The 18,532-nt window shown below is 37.4% G+C and overlaps 1 protein-coding gene across 1 annotated transcript in view; it reads right to left on the bottom strand.

Annotated features, from left to right (window-relative positions):
* LOC108656098 (uncharacterized) overlaps positions 1-18,149 on the bottom strand; it is a 48,194-nt gene extending 30,045 nt beyond the window's left edge. The window contains exon 1 of the mRNA XM_089263584.1: positions 17,752-18,149. The gene's annotated coding sequence lies outside the window, so the exon portion shown is untranslated. The remainder of the gene's footprint in view (positions 1-17,751) is intronic.
* Positions 18,150-18,532: the final 383 nt, after the last annotated feature.

The raw sequence follows: 18,532 nt of genomic DNA, 5'->3' as shown, positions 1-18,532 counted from the left end.
GCTCAGGTCTATTACAAAGCTGAAGTTTATGTAAACTGCAGTTTGATGCCAACAACAGCTAGCTCCTCGACCAGGGTAAGGACCCAGAGCCAGAACAGCTAAGCAAATGGTAGTATTTGCAGTTATATCAAATATTTGACAAGCAAAAACGAGTTCTGAATAGCCCTCACCTTAGACATATGCATGCTCATGAGATGTGAAAGATATCAAGAGTGTGCATATGCATGACTACGTGTGTGTGTGTGTGTGTGTGCGTGAAGAATTTGTGTCAACATTAAAGTTGCGCGTTGTCGGGTAATTACGTAGCGAACAACAACAACAACAACAGCAACAACAACATGCACAGTTGCATTTAATGCGTCTAATGAGCGGTTTGTTCTGCAACAACAGCAGTGGCAATTGAGTCAACAACAACAGCATCAGCAGCAGCAATAGCAACAGCAATGACTGCAACAAAAAGTCGAGCAAACATGCAACTAATTCGCCGCAGCATTTTGTTCCTATTCACATTTCGTAGATGTTGTTGCTGCTGCGGCAGCTGCGGCTGCTGTACCACATTTTGTCTTTTTGCGTCACTTGCTTGGGGGCAAGTTCGTTTCCTAAGTCTTTTGTTTTGCCCAGCGTGGGTAAAAATATGAAAACCAAAACCAACGAAAATAATTCAAATCAAGTCAAAAAAAAAAAAAAAATAAACTAGATAAAAAAGACAAAATCATGCACAACTGCCTCGCTCTCTGTGCCAGCCACGCCCCAAAGCCGTTGCATGCCACGCCCACTGTGTGCCAGTTAACAGAATTCTTTGCATCTAATCAAGCCGCACAAGGCTGCGAGGCAGGGCCCAATTCACATAGCGCATAGCCAAAGCAATTCATATAAAAAATTAAAAAAAAAAAAAGAAAAATGAATAAAACAGAAAATAAAAACTTACGAAATTCGATTATGAAATTTGTGGGCGAAACTTATTCGATTTTGGGCAACTCATTTTATTGTTTGAGTGCATTGAAAGCACAAGTCACGCTTTCTTTCAAACCTATGACAACAAAACACAAGAAACTACAACAACGACGACAACAACAACAACATTGACACATTTGCACTAATTAAAAGTCAAGTGCTAATTAAATCAAACAACAAATTTGTCAAGGATGACAGTCATAACAGACCTCAAAAACGAGCGCGATTGCCATGCGCTCTGCATGGCGTATACGTAATTACGTATACGACAGCGAGCGACAGACCAGAAAATATTCCATATATTTAATTGCCTTTGATAATTTATTGACAGCTTGAAGCTAACAATATATACATATATTTAATATTTCAATTGAAACAAAAGGATGGGCAGGTGGACTTAGAGTAGCTCAAAGCGAACGGCCTGTACTAAATGTGTTTGATGTCCGAAGTTAATGTGGATGACTGTAAATGTTCTCTTATGTCATTAAGTATACGCATGCCTGAATATATATTTATTAAATAATTTATTTTATTTTTTTATCATATGAATTCAAATTTTACTCATATAACTTCATACACATTCCGTAGTATTTAAGCAGTATAATTTATGTTATGAATGTGTATATAAATACACATCAAAAATTATTTAACAAATTTGTATTACATAAATGTCAGCACATTAAACACACGCAGCAGCATTTGTATAATAAATATATCAAAATTATGAATAAAAAAAAATATACATATTTTCACACATTCATATGTAAATTATAAAAAAATTTATATTTAATTTATAATAAAGGGTTTCGAAGTGCAACCATATTAGAGTATTTATAAATTATAAAATATTTATTCTTCACTTGAATATGAGTTAAACAAATTTCACATAAGGATTTAATTATTAAATATTAAAACAAATTTCTATAAGATCTCTTTTTATTGACAGCTTATTTATTCATATTTAAATTTTAAAAAATTAATATTTAATTTATAATATATTTTTTAATAAAGGGCTTCGAAGTGCGCCATATTAAATAATTTATAAATTATAAAATATTTATTCTTCACTTGAATATGAATTAAACAAATTTCACATACAAATTTAATTATTAAATATTAAATCAAACTTTATAAAATTCAAATGTATATGTTCTAAAATATTTTAAGTCAACCCAGATGAATATTCTACAAAACCCATGCGACTTTTTTCCACATCGCGAACAAGCCGCAAACGTAGATAACTACAGGAACTGAATGGCGAGACTTTTATGGCATTACGTGAGCAACTGAATCAAAGCTCTGCAAGGGTATGAACAGGCTTTTCTTTCGTGTCGTTTATGGCGCAGTTTAGTTCATTAACTCACAGCTAAACTGTGCATAAAGTCAACTGGCTTTCAATTGGAAGTGGAAATGACATTTGCTTATACAAGTCGTTTGGCATTTGGTGCGGCAAGTGTATGGAGGCAACATCATAAACTATGGATGATGTTTTGTATAAGGCACGAAGCGGACTGCAGATAACGCTAAAGAAACTCAAATTGAAATTGAAACTGAAATTGAGCAAAAAGCCCAAAAAGGAAGCGACGCGTCGCATCAACCGCATCGGGGGTAAACAAATTAAGCAAAGTTGCTTAGTTGTTGCTTGGCTTTGCCGACGCGCTGGCGAGTTGCTTAGCTGTTTGTCGATTACGTCCGCCAGGGCCTGGGATTGTTGCATCATCCATTGGCGTCACATCATTATAATCGAAGAGCCGCAAAAAGACAATGGACGGGCGCCAAACAGGGCCGATGCTATTGCCGTAGCTAACTATTGCCAGCATTGTTTCCACTCTCAGTCTGGGTCTCAGTCCAAGATTTCGTCTCAGGCGGCCCAACGCGTTTTTGTTTTGTGCTAAAACATCAAAGATGCAAATATGCCGAGAATGCCAGACGAGAAGATGCCCTATACTGAGCATGAGTGGAAGTCAAGTCAACTATTGATCGATAAATAGTGATAGATGACGTTAAATATCGATTTATATATATAGTTTCTAATCGATTATTAGCCATACTCTATAGTTAGCAAGCCTATCTACTATATTATAATTGTTCTATAATTGTAGCGTATATCTGTTGTGCTGATATACACCTTGGCACAGCCACGACTACAGGGTATTTGAAAATTTGCATTGCTTCAATGGTTCGACTTGCGGTCATATGATAGCCCTGCCTGGAACTGGAACAGACGATTCACTATTCACTACACTGCGTACTACTCACAACTGATGAGTGCTGACTGGGTCTGAGGTTTTGCTTGACTTCATTTGTTGTGATTACTGTTGTTGTTGTAATTAAGGTCTCATTTTTTTTTTTTTTTTTGTTTGCGTACACTTTGCGATTTGGTTTCGGTTTCGATTTTAGTTCGTTTCGTGTGCAGTCGACTCGAACCCTGGCTGAGATTGAGATTGGGAGTGTGGCCTGGGCCTGGGCCTGGGCCTGGCTATATGGGGAAGTGTTTGCATGCGATGTAATCGATATGTGCAGCACACAGTGCTCAGTGCTCAATACAGGTATCGATTGGTGGGCAGGGGGGCGCGTGTGCATGGATATGCAGTCTTTTATCGAATATCCAGCACGTAATCGCAATAATTGTCTAGTATTAGGCGCTGCACTCAACCGCAAATGATTTCATGCCATATGTCCGTGCTCTTTGCATTGATACTCACGAAACTAACGAATCCACCAATCATTGCTGCTGCTCGTTATTATGTCACACTTTTGCCCGTTCGCTTCCTGATGCTCAAACAAGGCGATTCAAATTGAGTTTTCCATAAGCTTGGGCCACTCAATAACTGGGTAAGTTGTTGAGCGGGACTGGTCCCGTGGGGGATTAATAGGTGAATGAATTACGGTGATAAGAAATTCTCCATAAATATAAATGAGTTATCTATAGATGTGCGAATGTAATCTATAAACCCTGCAAGCTCTATATACTCTTTATATGCTCGATATACTTTATATAGTTCATAAACTTTGTATAATCTATTTACTCTACTATACTTCATATACTCTGTACACTCTTTGTACTCCATATACTCCATATACTCCATATACTCTATAAACTCTATACTCTCTATACACTCTATAGACTTCATATACACCAAATACTCTACATGCCCTATATATTCTGTGCACTCTTTATATATCTATCTAGTCTCTATTGACTTATATACTCTACATACTCTATATGTATATTCTATATACTCGATATACTCCATATGCTTTATAGACTTTAAATACTCCATATACTCTATATATTCTACACACCCTCTATATTCTGTGTATTTTATATACTTTATATACTCTATATACTCTATATACTCTATATACTCTATATACTCTATATACTCTATATACTCTATATACTCTATATACTCTATACACTCCATATACTCTATGTACTCTCCATTGGCAACCTTCATAGTATCTCTGCTATCATAACAACTATTACATCTATTGCATACTTTGAAATCAGATTGCTTCTAATAGTTCCATTGTATTTCCTTCGAGCAGCACTTCAAGCCCATTGAGCTTCACATGAGTGTGTATGTGCCTTTGGCTGTCTTTATTCAGCTGTTATCGGTCTAATGTATCTGGTTTTGACCTCTGGGGCAGGTGCAATGCCCTCAAGACGTGGGCCTCAAATTCCGTTACGGAAGTGCCCGCATTAATTGCATGTGTGGGCTGCAGTCTGCTCTAATGGCGGTTGTAGTTGAACTGCATGAGATGCTACAGTGAACGCTCAATAGATTAGAAAGAGACAACAAAAAGAAAAGAAGAGTACCTTAGCTACAATTTGAAGGCACAGAAACACAAATAGAACCAAGCGGAAATATTTTATTCTTGTGTGAAGTCTTAATGAGTTTTCAGTCCAAGAAAATTCTGTATAAAATCAAATTCACACTATTATAAATGATCTATAAATTTGTTCAAATTCAAGCCTTCTGAAGACTTTGACTTTCATAGCTCTGATTTGAACCAACAGACATACATACATACATATATCAACCTGTCAAGTCTCCACTGGCACTTCGCATTTCACGTTTATTCGCAATTTCCATTTAGGGAACTCTTAACTCTTCCTCAACCATCGAGGGTATGCGTAAGTGCAGCATTTTAGCTATAACAGGATTATCTGATTTGCTTTTATATGTTTTTACAACATTCGCGCTGTTTGTTTGTCTCTCGACTTGAGGCGTACTTCAACTTCAACAGCATTGTAGCCTTCGTGAATTTGTTGCTGTTGTTGTCATTTAATTTTTTTTGGTTTTTGGTTTTAATTTTTTCTCTTACCCCCGGCACGCCCCTTGCGCGTGCACCCTTTGCAGAGATTGAAAGGTTTCGCCTTGAAATCGCATTCGAAGCGGGAAATGATTTTTTCGTGTTTATCTTTTGATTTTGTTCATTTTTTTTTTTTTCGTATTTTTCGGATCTCTGTGGGAACTTTTCAGTTACGTGGTACGCGCAGCTGGTCAAGGTAACAACAGCACGCGTAATATACATCAGCAACAACAAAAACAATAACAGCAACAATAACTGGTTCTATAAATCATCATCATTATGAATGTAATTGAAATATTTGATGTCTAAACTCTTGAATAGGCAAAGGCTGACGAGTGTCTCTGCAAATCTGTACTAAAAACTGAGCATTAGCTCATCAGTTTGGTTAAAATTCAAATACTTGTTCCATTCACAAACATACATACTAATGGTAATCGAGCAATAATGGCATAAAAAGTGAGCATACGCAATACGAAAATAATAATCAAATAGAAAAAAAAAACTCAAGCAAATCACCTGCATTAAAATGAAAAAAATAAAATAAATAAACTCATGAATCATTCAACGATTCGTTTCTCTATTGCCAAATTTTCCATTATTTACGAATTGCGGAAGCTGAAAATTATGGCATGAAAAGCGCCGACCGAACTGGGCCCCAAACAACAATAGAAGCTATTAATTGTTGTAGCTGAAAGCAGCAAAATAATCTAAAGCAACAACAACAAGCATGCTTCAAAGTGCGCTAAATTGGTTTAATAATTTGCTTAGCTATTTTTGCGGTGAATATTGATTGTATATGTGAAGCAAGCCAAAGTGTTGCGAGCGAGTCTAAGAACAGATAAATGTCTATATATTTATTTATATGTATGTATGTATATTCTCATCTACCTTGTGTAGCCAAAATGAAAAGCATACAAAACGCTTTGCTTCCGTGCTCGATAACCAGCAACGGTTAGTGGGTCATTGAAGAAGTCAGATACGACCAGAGCCACGGCAACAGCAGCGACGCTGCACGACTACATTTTTTGATTGGCCTTTTATGTATGAGAGACTGAATCGAAAAAAAAAAAACAAAAAATAAATAAATAATAGTAAAATCCATTTTGTTTAATATGCCGAAAAGGTCATACCATGATCCGATCGATTGTGCACAACACTTGACATCGCTAAAAGGCAACAACAGCAACAAGAACAATGAGGTTGAACTGGGTCGATCAGGTGGGCTGCAGCGGGGTCAGAAGTCAGCAGTTTGCACAAACTATCAAATATTGAAGGTGATTTTAATGAAACCTTTGGAAATGCTCATCAGCTAACAGCAGATGCAGCCGAGCTCAAGCGGAGTAAATTGCACTTGATCAAGAAACTAAATGGATGGCAAAGTGAGGGCCAATTTCATATATGTATTAACATGTATGATTTATATCAGGTTAAAGTAACTAGAAACAATTTAGTGCATTACTATGCGGCTCTCATAAATTCATATATGATTTGTAGACTTTAATGGCTTTGTTTATCATCAACTATGATTTGCTTCTGCGGTATCTCTCTCTCTCTCTATCCGCCTTTACGTTTCCTTTCTCTGTGGAGGTTTCTTTACTTATATTTCCTTATATATATATATTATTATTATTTTTTTTGTCTTTCAGCTCCAATCATTTCTTCACTCCTGCTGTTACCTCTCTTTCTCTCTCTCTCTCTCTGTTTTTTCTCAAACAAATTCATATGCAAATGTCGCTCTCATTGCTTGACACTGTGTATATTATTATCAAATGGCTTAACAGTATCTCTTCATGTGCCTTTTTTAAGGAGTTTTTTTTCTCTCTTTCTCCCTTTACTTTCTCCTCTCTCTGCATTCTTTAATCTCACTCTGCTAATTGTATACAATGCCTTTTAGATGATCTATTCGTTGCAGAATTTTAAAAGTTTCTCTCTGTCCCTCTTTGCTTTACTTCGTTGTCATTCTATACACACTGGATCTATTAGTCGCTACGTGGGCTCCTATATAATATTTCTATAGTGTGAGTCACCCTCTGCTTCCTCCCTAACTATGCCTCTCTTTAGCTTTTATAAATCTCTGATGTCTCTCTGATTCTTGCTGTCTTTTTCTCTTCTGTTTTTTTTTTTTCATCACCTAATCTGAGTTTTTTTTGCTGTACCAAATTTTGTTTAATGAAATATGCATATTTTGTCGTTGCTCTTGAGGTTTCTTGCATCATATTTGATGGGCCAAAAACAAGGGCTATCTGTAGACTTTTTGTACGCATGGCATTGCACTTAATTGTCAAAAGCTTGTGCATCTTTATTTCGAAAAAAATATGTACATATACACTATATCAAAATTTATTATTTTATTTCTGTTGGTAAAACTGAAACTTGTTTCACTGGGCAAAGCTGTAAAGATCAGCAAAATAATGAAAACGAAAACGCTATGAGAGAGGCGAGTGGCGAGTGGCGAGTGGAAGACGTCAGAGCTGTTGGGGCTCTGGCACCGGGTCAACTGGTTGTCCAACTGAGCCGTGGACGCTGTCGCGGCCGCCAAAAAGACAATGCGAAATAATCATAATAATGGAAAACAACTACAGCAACGGCAACTATGATAACAACTACAACAACAACAACAACAACAAAATATATAATAAAAATAACAAGCTACACAGCAACAACAAAGATTAATGTCGCATGACAGTAATGACGGAAATCTGAGGCAGTACCCTGAAGTGGCCGCCAAGTGGACGCAGTGCGCCCAGCCAAACAACCAGACCGGCTGACACATGGACAGACAGACAAACAGAAAAAAAGTGAAAAAAGTGGCAGAAAAGCAAAAAAAAAAAAAACTCGAAAAAAACGAGCAAAATTGACAACACTTTCAATTGTCGCATGTCGCATGTCGGCAGCATTTTGCCATGAGAAACATAGAAATGCCCCCAGCAGCAGCCACCCACCCGCTGCCCGCTGCCCGCTGCCCGTCGTCATCCACGCTCTCTACTTGCCCCCACCCAAACGGGTCAGCCAAGTGCCGTTGCGAATTGTTCAACTGCAAACGTAAAAATGTATGAAAAGCAGAAAAAAAAAAGCAAAAAAGCAACAAAAATCTCGCAAGCAACAAGCAACGAAATTTTATGCTTTTTAATGAAAATAAAAGTGAAACACGATTTGGTCAACGGGGACCACTTGGACTTGGACACCAAGTGCCTGGCTGCCCGTGCCATGGGCTCTCTGAAAACTAAAAGTGGTTATATTAACATTTAATTAAGCCACAAGGTTTACAACCAACAAACTGGATCTGCCCATCAAGGGACGGGCCAGCCGACCGAGTCCATAAATAGCGACAACTTTTATTTTTCTTTTGAGCTTTGAAGTCAAAGATGAGCTTGCAATGGAATATATATTCCAATGTGTATTGAAGGAAGTGGATTCGATTACGATTGATTGGTTAGTAAAGCACTTTTAGTTGCATGTTAGCGTTAAGACTGTGAGATCCAATATTAACATTTTATTAAAGCTGAATATGAGAAGTAGTTAACGATGTGTTTGGATTTTTTTTAACATTTAAAAAGAATTTATTGCTGTGTTTTTTTTATGTACTTTATTTTATTAATACCAGTGCAATCTAAATAAAATATTTTATTTAGGACTCTGAAATGTACATAGTTACAAAAAAATTATACAAAATATTATTTCCGAGAAGGCTTTTTGATATCGTTAAGTCTTACAGTTGCTAAAATGTAAATATTGGAAATATTATTTATATATATATATATATTTTATATATATATTATTTATACCTTTGTTTTAATTGCTGGGCTAATACAGACACCTTAACCTTCAGATCAACTTAATAATATTATTAGAAAGGCTTTAACGACTACTAATTCTGACCTTCTTTTGATTTAATTAGAGTTTGATTTTTATTATAAATTTTTGTTATGAATATATAAAATTTAATCTCTGATTTGCGATGCATTTTCTCTTTGCCTTTGCTCAGTTGCGATTTGAAGATGATTTTAGTGGAGCTGAGGATTTGTTTTATTATTGAGATGAAAATGAAATGAAGAGAGTAAGAGAATAAGAGAGAGAGAGAGAGAGAGAGAGAGAGAGAGAGAGAGAGAGAGAGAGAGAGAGAGAGAGAGACAGAGAGTATGAGGAAGATAGAGATCGTCCATCCTTTGGAGTCTGTTCGGTCTGCTTCTATGCTGAACTGTTGTGGCTGGTGTGTTAGGATAAAGGCAGGAAATGCGCTCTAGCTGTTACACAAAATTCCACAAACAACAATTGGTGCCCCCTTTACTGCCATTTATTTGGCTTGAGTCATGCAAGATAAAAATAAAAATAAAATAAAATAAAATTTTAAATACATACGCCGGCCATAATTAATCTACTGGCCAAGCACTGTGATTGGGCTTCGCCTTGATTGGACATGAAGTTGAGTAGCATAAAATTGATAGGGTGTTGGCAAAGCGAATCCGTTGACAATGCTTATTACATGGCTAGATGGCTAGATGGCTAGGCGGGCAGATAGGAGCGGCTTTCTTGGCCGAGCTCTTGTCTTGGTCCATTGAAAATGTGTTTTGTTTCAGTTTCGTTTCAGCGCTCGAAAAACGTTTGTTAATTTGCATTTAATTTATTTTTGCCATAAAATGCAGACAGTGCGCCCCCCATAAATTGTCCATTGCTACCGTTGCCTTTGGCGTACCATACCATTCCCAAGTTCCGAGAGACGGCCCCCTGTCCGACTCCCGATGCCAGCTACAACATCGGCCAGATACCCAAGTCTGGCCATTTCCAACCGAAGCGAATCGATTTTGGCACTGAGCTGTTTTTCTTCTCTTCTCTTCTTCTTCTTCTTCTTCTTCTTCTTCTTCATCTTATTCGTCTTGGCTTGATTTTGTTTTTGTTTCTCGGCTCGCTCTCTCGTTAAGAGAAAGGTGCTGCCGATCAGACAGTAAACCAGTAACAACAACAACAACAACGGCAGCAGCAACAACTATAAGTAAAACAACTCCAACAACACACGCGCAATTCACTTTCTAATGATGCACATAAAAAATAAAAACCAAAGCCAAAAAATAAAAATCAAACCCAAAAACAAAACCAAAAACGAAAATTCACAAAAAATATAAAAGTAAATTAATGAACAAAAATCTCTTCTTTTTTATTTATATATATATTTTTTTGCAATAAATATTTCTGCGCCTTTGGCACTGACCGCAACAGCCGTAGTCGTAGCCGCAGCTAAATTTACAACAGAAATTCAAATAAAAAATAAAAACAAAAAATACAACAACAACAAAAAAATATCCTGTCATAAAATTATCAAATTTATGCAGCAAATTAATATGCGAAAGTCAGAAAAATATTGAATTATGTGAGCCGTGATCGCGTCGAACAGACTTGAAATTAATTACATAGATATATCTGTATGAATTTGCGTATGTACATACATGAATGTATATGTATGTATATGTATACCTGTCGTTCGAGTACTTAATTTACGTCTAAATAAAATGCAATATTTATTATATTACAAATGCTCCAAAACGAGTTTAAGCAACTTGCGCATTGAGCGACGAAACTGAAATACTCTGCATTGACAGCATTTATCGATAATATATCGATCAGGTTAGATAATAAGTGCTGCCAGTTTAGACTATTTCTGGCTAGATCTAGCCTATTTGAATGTGATAAATTGCTTAAAGCCATAAATTTAGCATGTTTGCAGTTCTATCTAGCATATTTCTAGGATATTTTCAAGTTCATATAGTAGTTTATATTGTTGGTCATAAGTGACATGGACTACATATTTGACAAGCTAATAGTTTTTCGTGGCATCGAAATAACATAATTTGTTAGTTTTGTTTACGTTATTGTGCCAAATTATTAATGGATGAGCAAAGAACGAAGAGGTCATACCTAAATATATTTACTATTTGGTATTCCAGTTATCCACAATATTTTAGCCACTTTTAGTCTACTCTTATCAATAATACAACTTACATTCGACCGCAAAAACTGGCAATATGATTTAACTATAATTAGTAGAAAAGTGGATCATTCATTAAATGTGCCAAAATCGTTTATCAATTTAAAACTTTGTTGATCTATTTTCATATACGTAAATCACGTTCTCATATATTTTTATTGATTCTGATGAAAAAATATTTAGATTATATCAATTTGATTAAAATACAAATTTATATGTTCAATGTTAATATATATTTTATATACATATCTGGATGCTTAAATTTAATAAGGTGTAATCTTCATATTAATATTTATTGGAAACAAATTAAATAAAAAATAAATTAAACTTATATAGTTAAATAGAACTCAATATTCTTGTCCCATATTATGATTGATAATCAAGATCTATAATATATATATATAGCTATGATTATTATGTTTCGTATAAAATTTTAATTCCATATATGTACATATGTGTATCATCATATCATATAAGTGCATTCATTATGTTGACAATAATTCAATGTTAGCTGATGATGCTCTTTGGAGCAGTTTAGTTAAGGCAGTCATGGGCTTTTAATAGAGTGCATTTATATAAGTACGTGTACTTAATTTGATTACGCTGCAAACCCGTTCACAAAACGCTTTTCACTTGCTGCCAAGAGTATCGCAAAAAAAAAAAAAAAAACAACAACAACAACAACAACAACGTTGATTTTGGCTGCAAACGGGTTTTTGTGTGTGGCCTTTTTTGGCGGGTTTTTTCGTTACCATTTAGATGAGTTATAGGTGAAAATTGTCGCGAAAGTCGTGAGTTATGAATCGGTTGCTGTTACAGCTCTTATCGCTCATTGCTGTTGTTGTTGTCGTTGTTGTTGTTGTTGTTGCGCAAAGAAAACATCGCCGTGAAGGTCAAGAAACTTTTGAGCGCTTCGTTGGCTCCGTTTTCCAGGTGTTGTTTTTTTTATTATTTTTTTTTTTATTTGGTTTGCTGTTTTGCTTAACGAGTATCTTGGCATTTTAATTAATTAAAGTAAATCACTGCTGGCCAGCGAGCCCAAGCCAACGCATTAATCATTCAAAAATTAGCTCACATTTCCGTTCACCTTCAATAAATTGTATTTTGCATTGTAATTTCGTTAGACCAACAAAGAAACCAAAGAGCAGCGCGAACTCTGATTTGATAGATGCACAAATCTGCCGCATGCGGGCGAAGCACCTGGACAGCGGATATACATACATATCTCTGGCGAAACATTGACGAAAAATGGGTGTGTGTGTGTGTGTGAGTGTGTGTGTGGCCGTTAGCATTTCATTTCATATACAAATCTGCTGAAAAACTCATTTTTCAAAACTATCAAAATTAATGAGTTTATTTCGAAAACTTTCGAAGAGTTTGCAAGCAACTCCTACTTCCACTATATATACAATAAGAAATATATACTTGTAATTACTGTTAAAATCGCTCTCTCTCTCACTCTCTCTCTATCTCTCTACGCAATTCTCAGCAACTGTGAAAAGTTCTAATAGAGTCATAAACCGTTTTTAATGATATATTTCATTTTGGAAAACTTAAGCCGTAGGCATTGTTCCAGAATATTACCCATCTCATGTAGCGTCATCGCCTTTTCAATTTTCAGACTTGGCCCATTATGGGCCACCTTGAAAGTCGCGTTAAGCTTATCTCAGATTGAGATAGTGAAGCCGAACAACTGCTAACCTACAAAGAGCTTTTATGACTATTACTATAACTATTATTATTATTATTATATATTATTATTATTGTTGTGATGATGTTTATTCAGATATTCGGCATTTCGCCTGTTTCATTATACGAAACAGTTAAATTAATTTTGAAAATTTTTATTGTACTACTTTGGCATTGTCTCTTTTGTGTTGTCTTACACTTTGGCTTAACTGTTAAACTGACAGCGCTGTCAAATTTGTTGTTGCCATTGTTGTTGCTGCGCTTCACACGCGCCTTAATTAAATTGATGAACGCTCGCTGTCGCTGTCGCCGTTGCTGCTCGCTCGCTGCTCGCTGCTGGCTGCTGGTTGCCGTTGCTTCCTCTTCGTTGCTTCTTCTTCTGCAGCCCGCCTGACTGTCAGAGCTGTTCGTATTTGTGCGTGTGCATGTGCGTGTGCGTAAGCATTCTTTTCTTTTCACTTTTGCTCGTTGAGAGTGTGAAATTACAATAACAACAACAATAGCACCTGCGGCGCGCCTACAACAGCAACGACAGCTCCCAGCTGTGGCTGACAGGCAGAGAGAGAGAGAGAGCGAGAGCTAGAGCAGGAGCGAGCGAGCGCGAGTGAAGAAACGCAAAGAAGAGAGAACAACTAAAACACACACACGCGAGGGAGAGCGGGTGTGTGTGTGTGTGTGTGTGTGTGTGTTGGTGGTGCTGGAGAAGGCAGCAAGGCGCAAGCTGAAGAGGCGACTGCATTGTTCGATTTAACTTTCACTGATTGCCCGTTGACAATGCGACGACGTCGACGTTAGCGTCGGCTGCGGTGCTGACGCAGACCTTTGGCATTGTTGCTGCAGGTGTATGCTATACACACACACACACATGCATACATACATATGTATTAACAAGCAAGTACAGAGGCCGCTGCCATGCATCTATGGCAATTATTTTGCGCAGAAATTTCATTTACTTTCTATATGGAAATATTTGCACACTTTAAAAATCTTGAAAGCTTAGAAAGTTTACACCAATAGGGTAACGCCCAGGCCTCCGACACAGACGTCTCTCAATGATGGCCCAGCAGCCAAGTGGCCAATTTTAATTTTTGTTTTTATTTTTTATTTGTCTCTTTGTTTTTTTTTTTTTTGGGTGACTTTATAGCGTGCGGAAGTTGGCGGCCTCGTTTCTACTTCATCATCGGCTTTAGCAGCATCATCATCATCATCTGCGTCTCCTTTTTCTGCTGCTAATTAAATGATTGTTTGATTTGATTTTGACAGTTAAACGCGAATAGATTACAAAATACGAACACAGCCATAGGAAGAGTCAGACTCTTTTCGGCTAGTTTTGGCATTTAAAAAGCTGTGCGAAAGTTTTACGTGGAATGTCATCTCGAGCCAAGCCAAGCCAAGCTGATGATGGATTAGTGAAATGTGTCAAATTCACTTAATACTTAAGTCGGTGTTTTTTTTTTTTCTCTCTCTCGTTTGGGTGTGGGAATCTTTTGGCAATTTCCCCAAGTCAAGTTTAACAGGCAGTTAAAATGAATTTAATTGGAGGTTGGAAATTGTGTTAATGTGGTTGGATGCATATATAGATCTTGATGGTATATAGGCGAATTCGCACTTAAATAAGCCAGTCGAATCTGAATTTAGCATAATCAGCAGTTGCTAGATAGAACTTAATATATAATCAATATTAGCAATAATATATAAGTGTAATAGGGGTATTCTTGTAAATGAAACACATATAACATATCCAAAAGTAAATAGTAAAGATATTTTTGCTTTTTCAGCCATAAATATGTTGGGGATATTGAGAGTTTAATAAAATGGGTATCTATTATACGTATATGTCTCTAATAGGGGCATTCCTACAGCTGAAACATTATTATGTTGTATTTTTACTCAGAGTTCTTAGTGAGCATTATATGTACATAATATTTAATTAAAGTATTCGTGCATCTGGGAAAAAATCATAAAAGGGGTATTCCTGTAACTTATGTACCTAAAAAAAACATCGTTATATGTATATTTTTTATTACATTTTGGCCATCATATTGTTAGCAATAATGAGATAGTAAGTATTTTTAGTGGGGGTATTCTCTAAAATAATTTAAAGTATTTAATTAATGTGTGTAAAATTATGTTATCGATAATTAACGTCTATTGAGATTTGCTTGCAATGAAAATGAAACCTGAAGTAAAGTTCTCAAGATATATATCAATTTTCGAAACATCTGATATATTTGAAGAATTTCTGTCGACTAACTCTGTGTTCCAGGTATTTACATCAAATATATAGAATTCCTTAGCCTGAACTTTACATGTATGTAGAATCAATGGTATTTTAATTGCTCGCTGTATTTATGAGGACTCTTAATTGAAGCGTGACTGGGCTATAAATGTTGATGTTCATGTTGCCAACATAATTGTCTATGTGCGTATGAGTGTGTGTGTGTGCATGTGTGGCAGGTAACAGGCCTCTTCACGCTGTTGCACATGGAAGATGCATAAGGCCGTTTGCTTAATCAGCCGCAATGCTGATGGCGCTGCTGTTGCTATCCTCAGGAGTTAGCAGCATCCAGAGACGACGAAAACCCGCTAGACGAGTTGTCTATGCAAAAATCAGTTGGCTCCATGATTTATTTGACATTTTGTGCTGGGCAATGCGGCAATAGTAATGGTAATAGTAATAAAAATAATAGTTGGGCAATACCAATAACAATAAAACAGCATCAAATGCCGAAAACTTTAAGGCCGGGCGCAAGGGATTAACCAAGAAGAGAATCCAGGCGGAGAGCACGCCGAGAGAAAAGCCAAATAAATATGCTGGAAAACTTGTTTTGCTGCGCTCAAGAAAAATGCTGATAAAAATAAATAACGAAAAGCCAAAGACACACTCTTTTTCGCCGAGCTGGACGTAGATGTGGATGCGGCTAGCGAGGCGAACAGAGATGCTCGTGTCGAAGAATTTTCCAGCAACATCTTGATTTTGCGTGGCTGCCATCGTCGCAGCAATTGCACAGTAAATTGCCATATACCCCAACTGGACACCTCGACCAGCCCGGCCCGGCCCATGCCACAGTCCCTTCTAACAACGGTGCAACCGTTGAAGCAGCAGCTGCGCTGTTGCTGCTGCTGCTGTTGCTGCTGCTGTTGCTGCTGCTGTTGCTGCTAAACTTGATTTCTATGTTGTTTATGAATTTAGAGCCGCGCCGCGTCAAGTTGTTGTGCAGCATCCATTCCAGCCTCCCACTGCCCAGCGAGCTGCTCCTCGGCTGAATGGTCAAGTCATAAATAAATCTTGCAACGCATCGCAGCAACAGCAGCAGCAGCAGCAGCAACAGCACCTGGGGCAGCAGTAATGGCTGTGAATTGAACTGCAGATGTTGTCTGTTTAATTACCTATACACACACACATACACACACACACACACACACATGTATGCTGCACACCTCAGCATGGCTTAATAGACAAAGGTTTCTTGCCCTAATGCGATGGACGACACTGTAGTTATGGTCGTTGTTGTTGCTGCTGTTGCTGTTGTCGCTGCGGTTGCTACTCGCTCCCCTTCTTGGCATCGCCAAGAGCCCATTCACTTGGCGCGCAAAGCTGAGCCGAGAAGCGTGAAAAGCAACGAAAACAAAAAGAGATACGAAAAAAAGAAAAACCTGCAAACCGAAAAAATAAAAAAACAAAATTCAGGCCAAATGTCTTGAGTCAAAGTCATTTCGAGCTCGCAGCTCACTGCTCCTCGCCTCTCTATGCAATTCTCAATGTATCGAGATGCTCAGCTGGGCAACTGTTGCGATTCTCTCTGCATGCCTCTCTCTCCCTCTTTCCCTCTCTCTCTCTCTACCTGTCTCTCTCTCTCTATCTCTTACCGTTCCGCTCATTGTCTTTGTGTGTTGGCTTTTTACATACATTTGCATAGCTATAAGTTTCCTAGGTACAGACCCACATAGTGCATATGCATATCTTGGCTTTACTTACATGCATTCATTTCTAATTAAACAGGCAAATGCAACTTTCTAGACAGCGCAGCCTCTGTGATGTATCTTGAATTTAAGCAAATTTTCAGTTACCCTGAGTCTATTGTTATTTGATTTGCTAATTTATACAGTTGGAATTAGGAAGTATCATCTATCATAGAGTTAAGAGCGGGTTGTTTATACCGAAAATGAAGAAGTTTAGCGTTGTTATCGAATTTAACAATATTTTTTATGTACATATATATGATGTATGTACATATATGTATAACTTTATTTTCTTTAGCATTTCTGCACATTCTGTATTATATATAAGTCTATAGATTATAGAGAATTGTAGAGCTTTCTAGTTAGTGCCCTACACCTCGCACATTCCTGAGCTAACACCTGCTTTAACTCTCTGCTATAGTATCAGTTATTGTTGGCCTAGGCTTTGCTATACGAACAAAAGTCACAATTGAGCCTCTCTCGGCGCTTCTCATGCTGATTACTTGACATATTTGATGCAGCTCAGGCTTCGTTCATAGACCTGGCCAAATGCTGTTGAGTTCTGGTTTTTGGTTTATGGGCGAATGCTAGTCTAGAAAGTGGGCGTGGCATACAGCTTGACACCGCATAGACTCAATATGCATGGAAGCTTCACAGCTTGAGCATCATTGCAATTGTTGTTGTAGATATGTGGCACACACACGCAACACACAGAGAGATGTCTGTGTGTGTGCACATTCACAGTCATCAAATTTAGATCGTGTTCTGTCATAAAGGCACACATAGCAAATTGGCTTAAAATGTGTTTTTATCATCTAACGGAAGTTGTGGAAGATTTGGCTTACCCGCTAGCTGCGTCCGCCCCGTACAGCTGCTCACTCCCGTGCTCTCCCGCGTACACACACACACACTCTCTCTCTCTTTCTTTCTCGCACACTTTAGATGTTCAAGTTGCACTCACGTTTCTCTCGTGCTCTCAATTATCGAGGCACTGAACCTGCACACTCGAGTCGCAGGACTTTTGGGCAGGCAACAAGTGTCGCAAATAGATAGAATATCAATAGATTCAATCAAAACAAAACAAAACAGAACTTTTGCAGAACATAAAAAAAAAATGTATAGATAAATGGTTTTAGAACTGCGGTTCGGTATTTTGGTATTTGGTGTTGTTCGTTGTACGTTGTACGTTGTTCGCTGATTGGTGCAACAACCAACGTTGTCGAGTCGCGCGCACAAACTAACAAAGCGGCCCACAACAATAACAACATGCGGCAGCCAAGACGCCAGTCCAAAACATTCACTGAGAAACCAAGTAGACCAACGCTGCCCCACAGCCACCCCGACGACTATAATACCCTAACAATCGAGTTGGGAAATCGATGATGAGGGAGGAGAGGAGAATTGAGTGAAAAGGAAATGAAATATTATTGGCTTATAATACGATGAGCTAACTCTCTCTCGCACTGTCTCTCTCTCTCTATCTCTTTCTTTTTGTCATGATATGAAATCATTTCTGGAATGGCTTCAGATGCGCAACTCTAATCTAAAATCAAAAACCAGTGTGGCAGCTGTGAGGTTTTAAATGTAGATCTGAAAAGAGAATCTTATTTTATTTTTTCATTATCT

Source organism: Drosophila navojoa, chromosome X (genome assembly GCF_054131105.1).
Source record: "Drosophila navojoa isolate 15081-1374.11 chromosome X, UAZ_NAV_1.0, whole genome shotgun sequence".
NCBI lineage: Eukaryota > Metazoa > Arthropoda > Insecta > Diptera > Drosophilidae > Drosophila > Drosophila navojoa.
The sequence above is the reverse complement of the archived record's forward strand: the minus strand, read 5'-3'. Positions and strand labels throughout refer to the sequence as shown.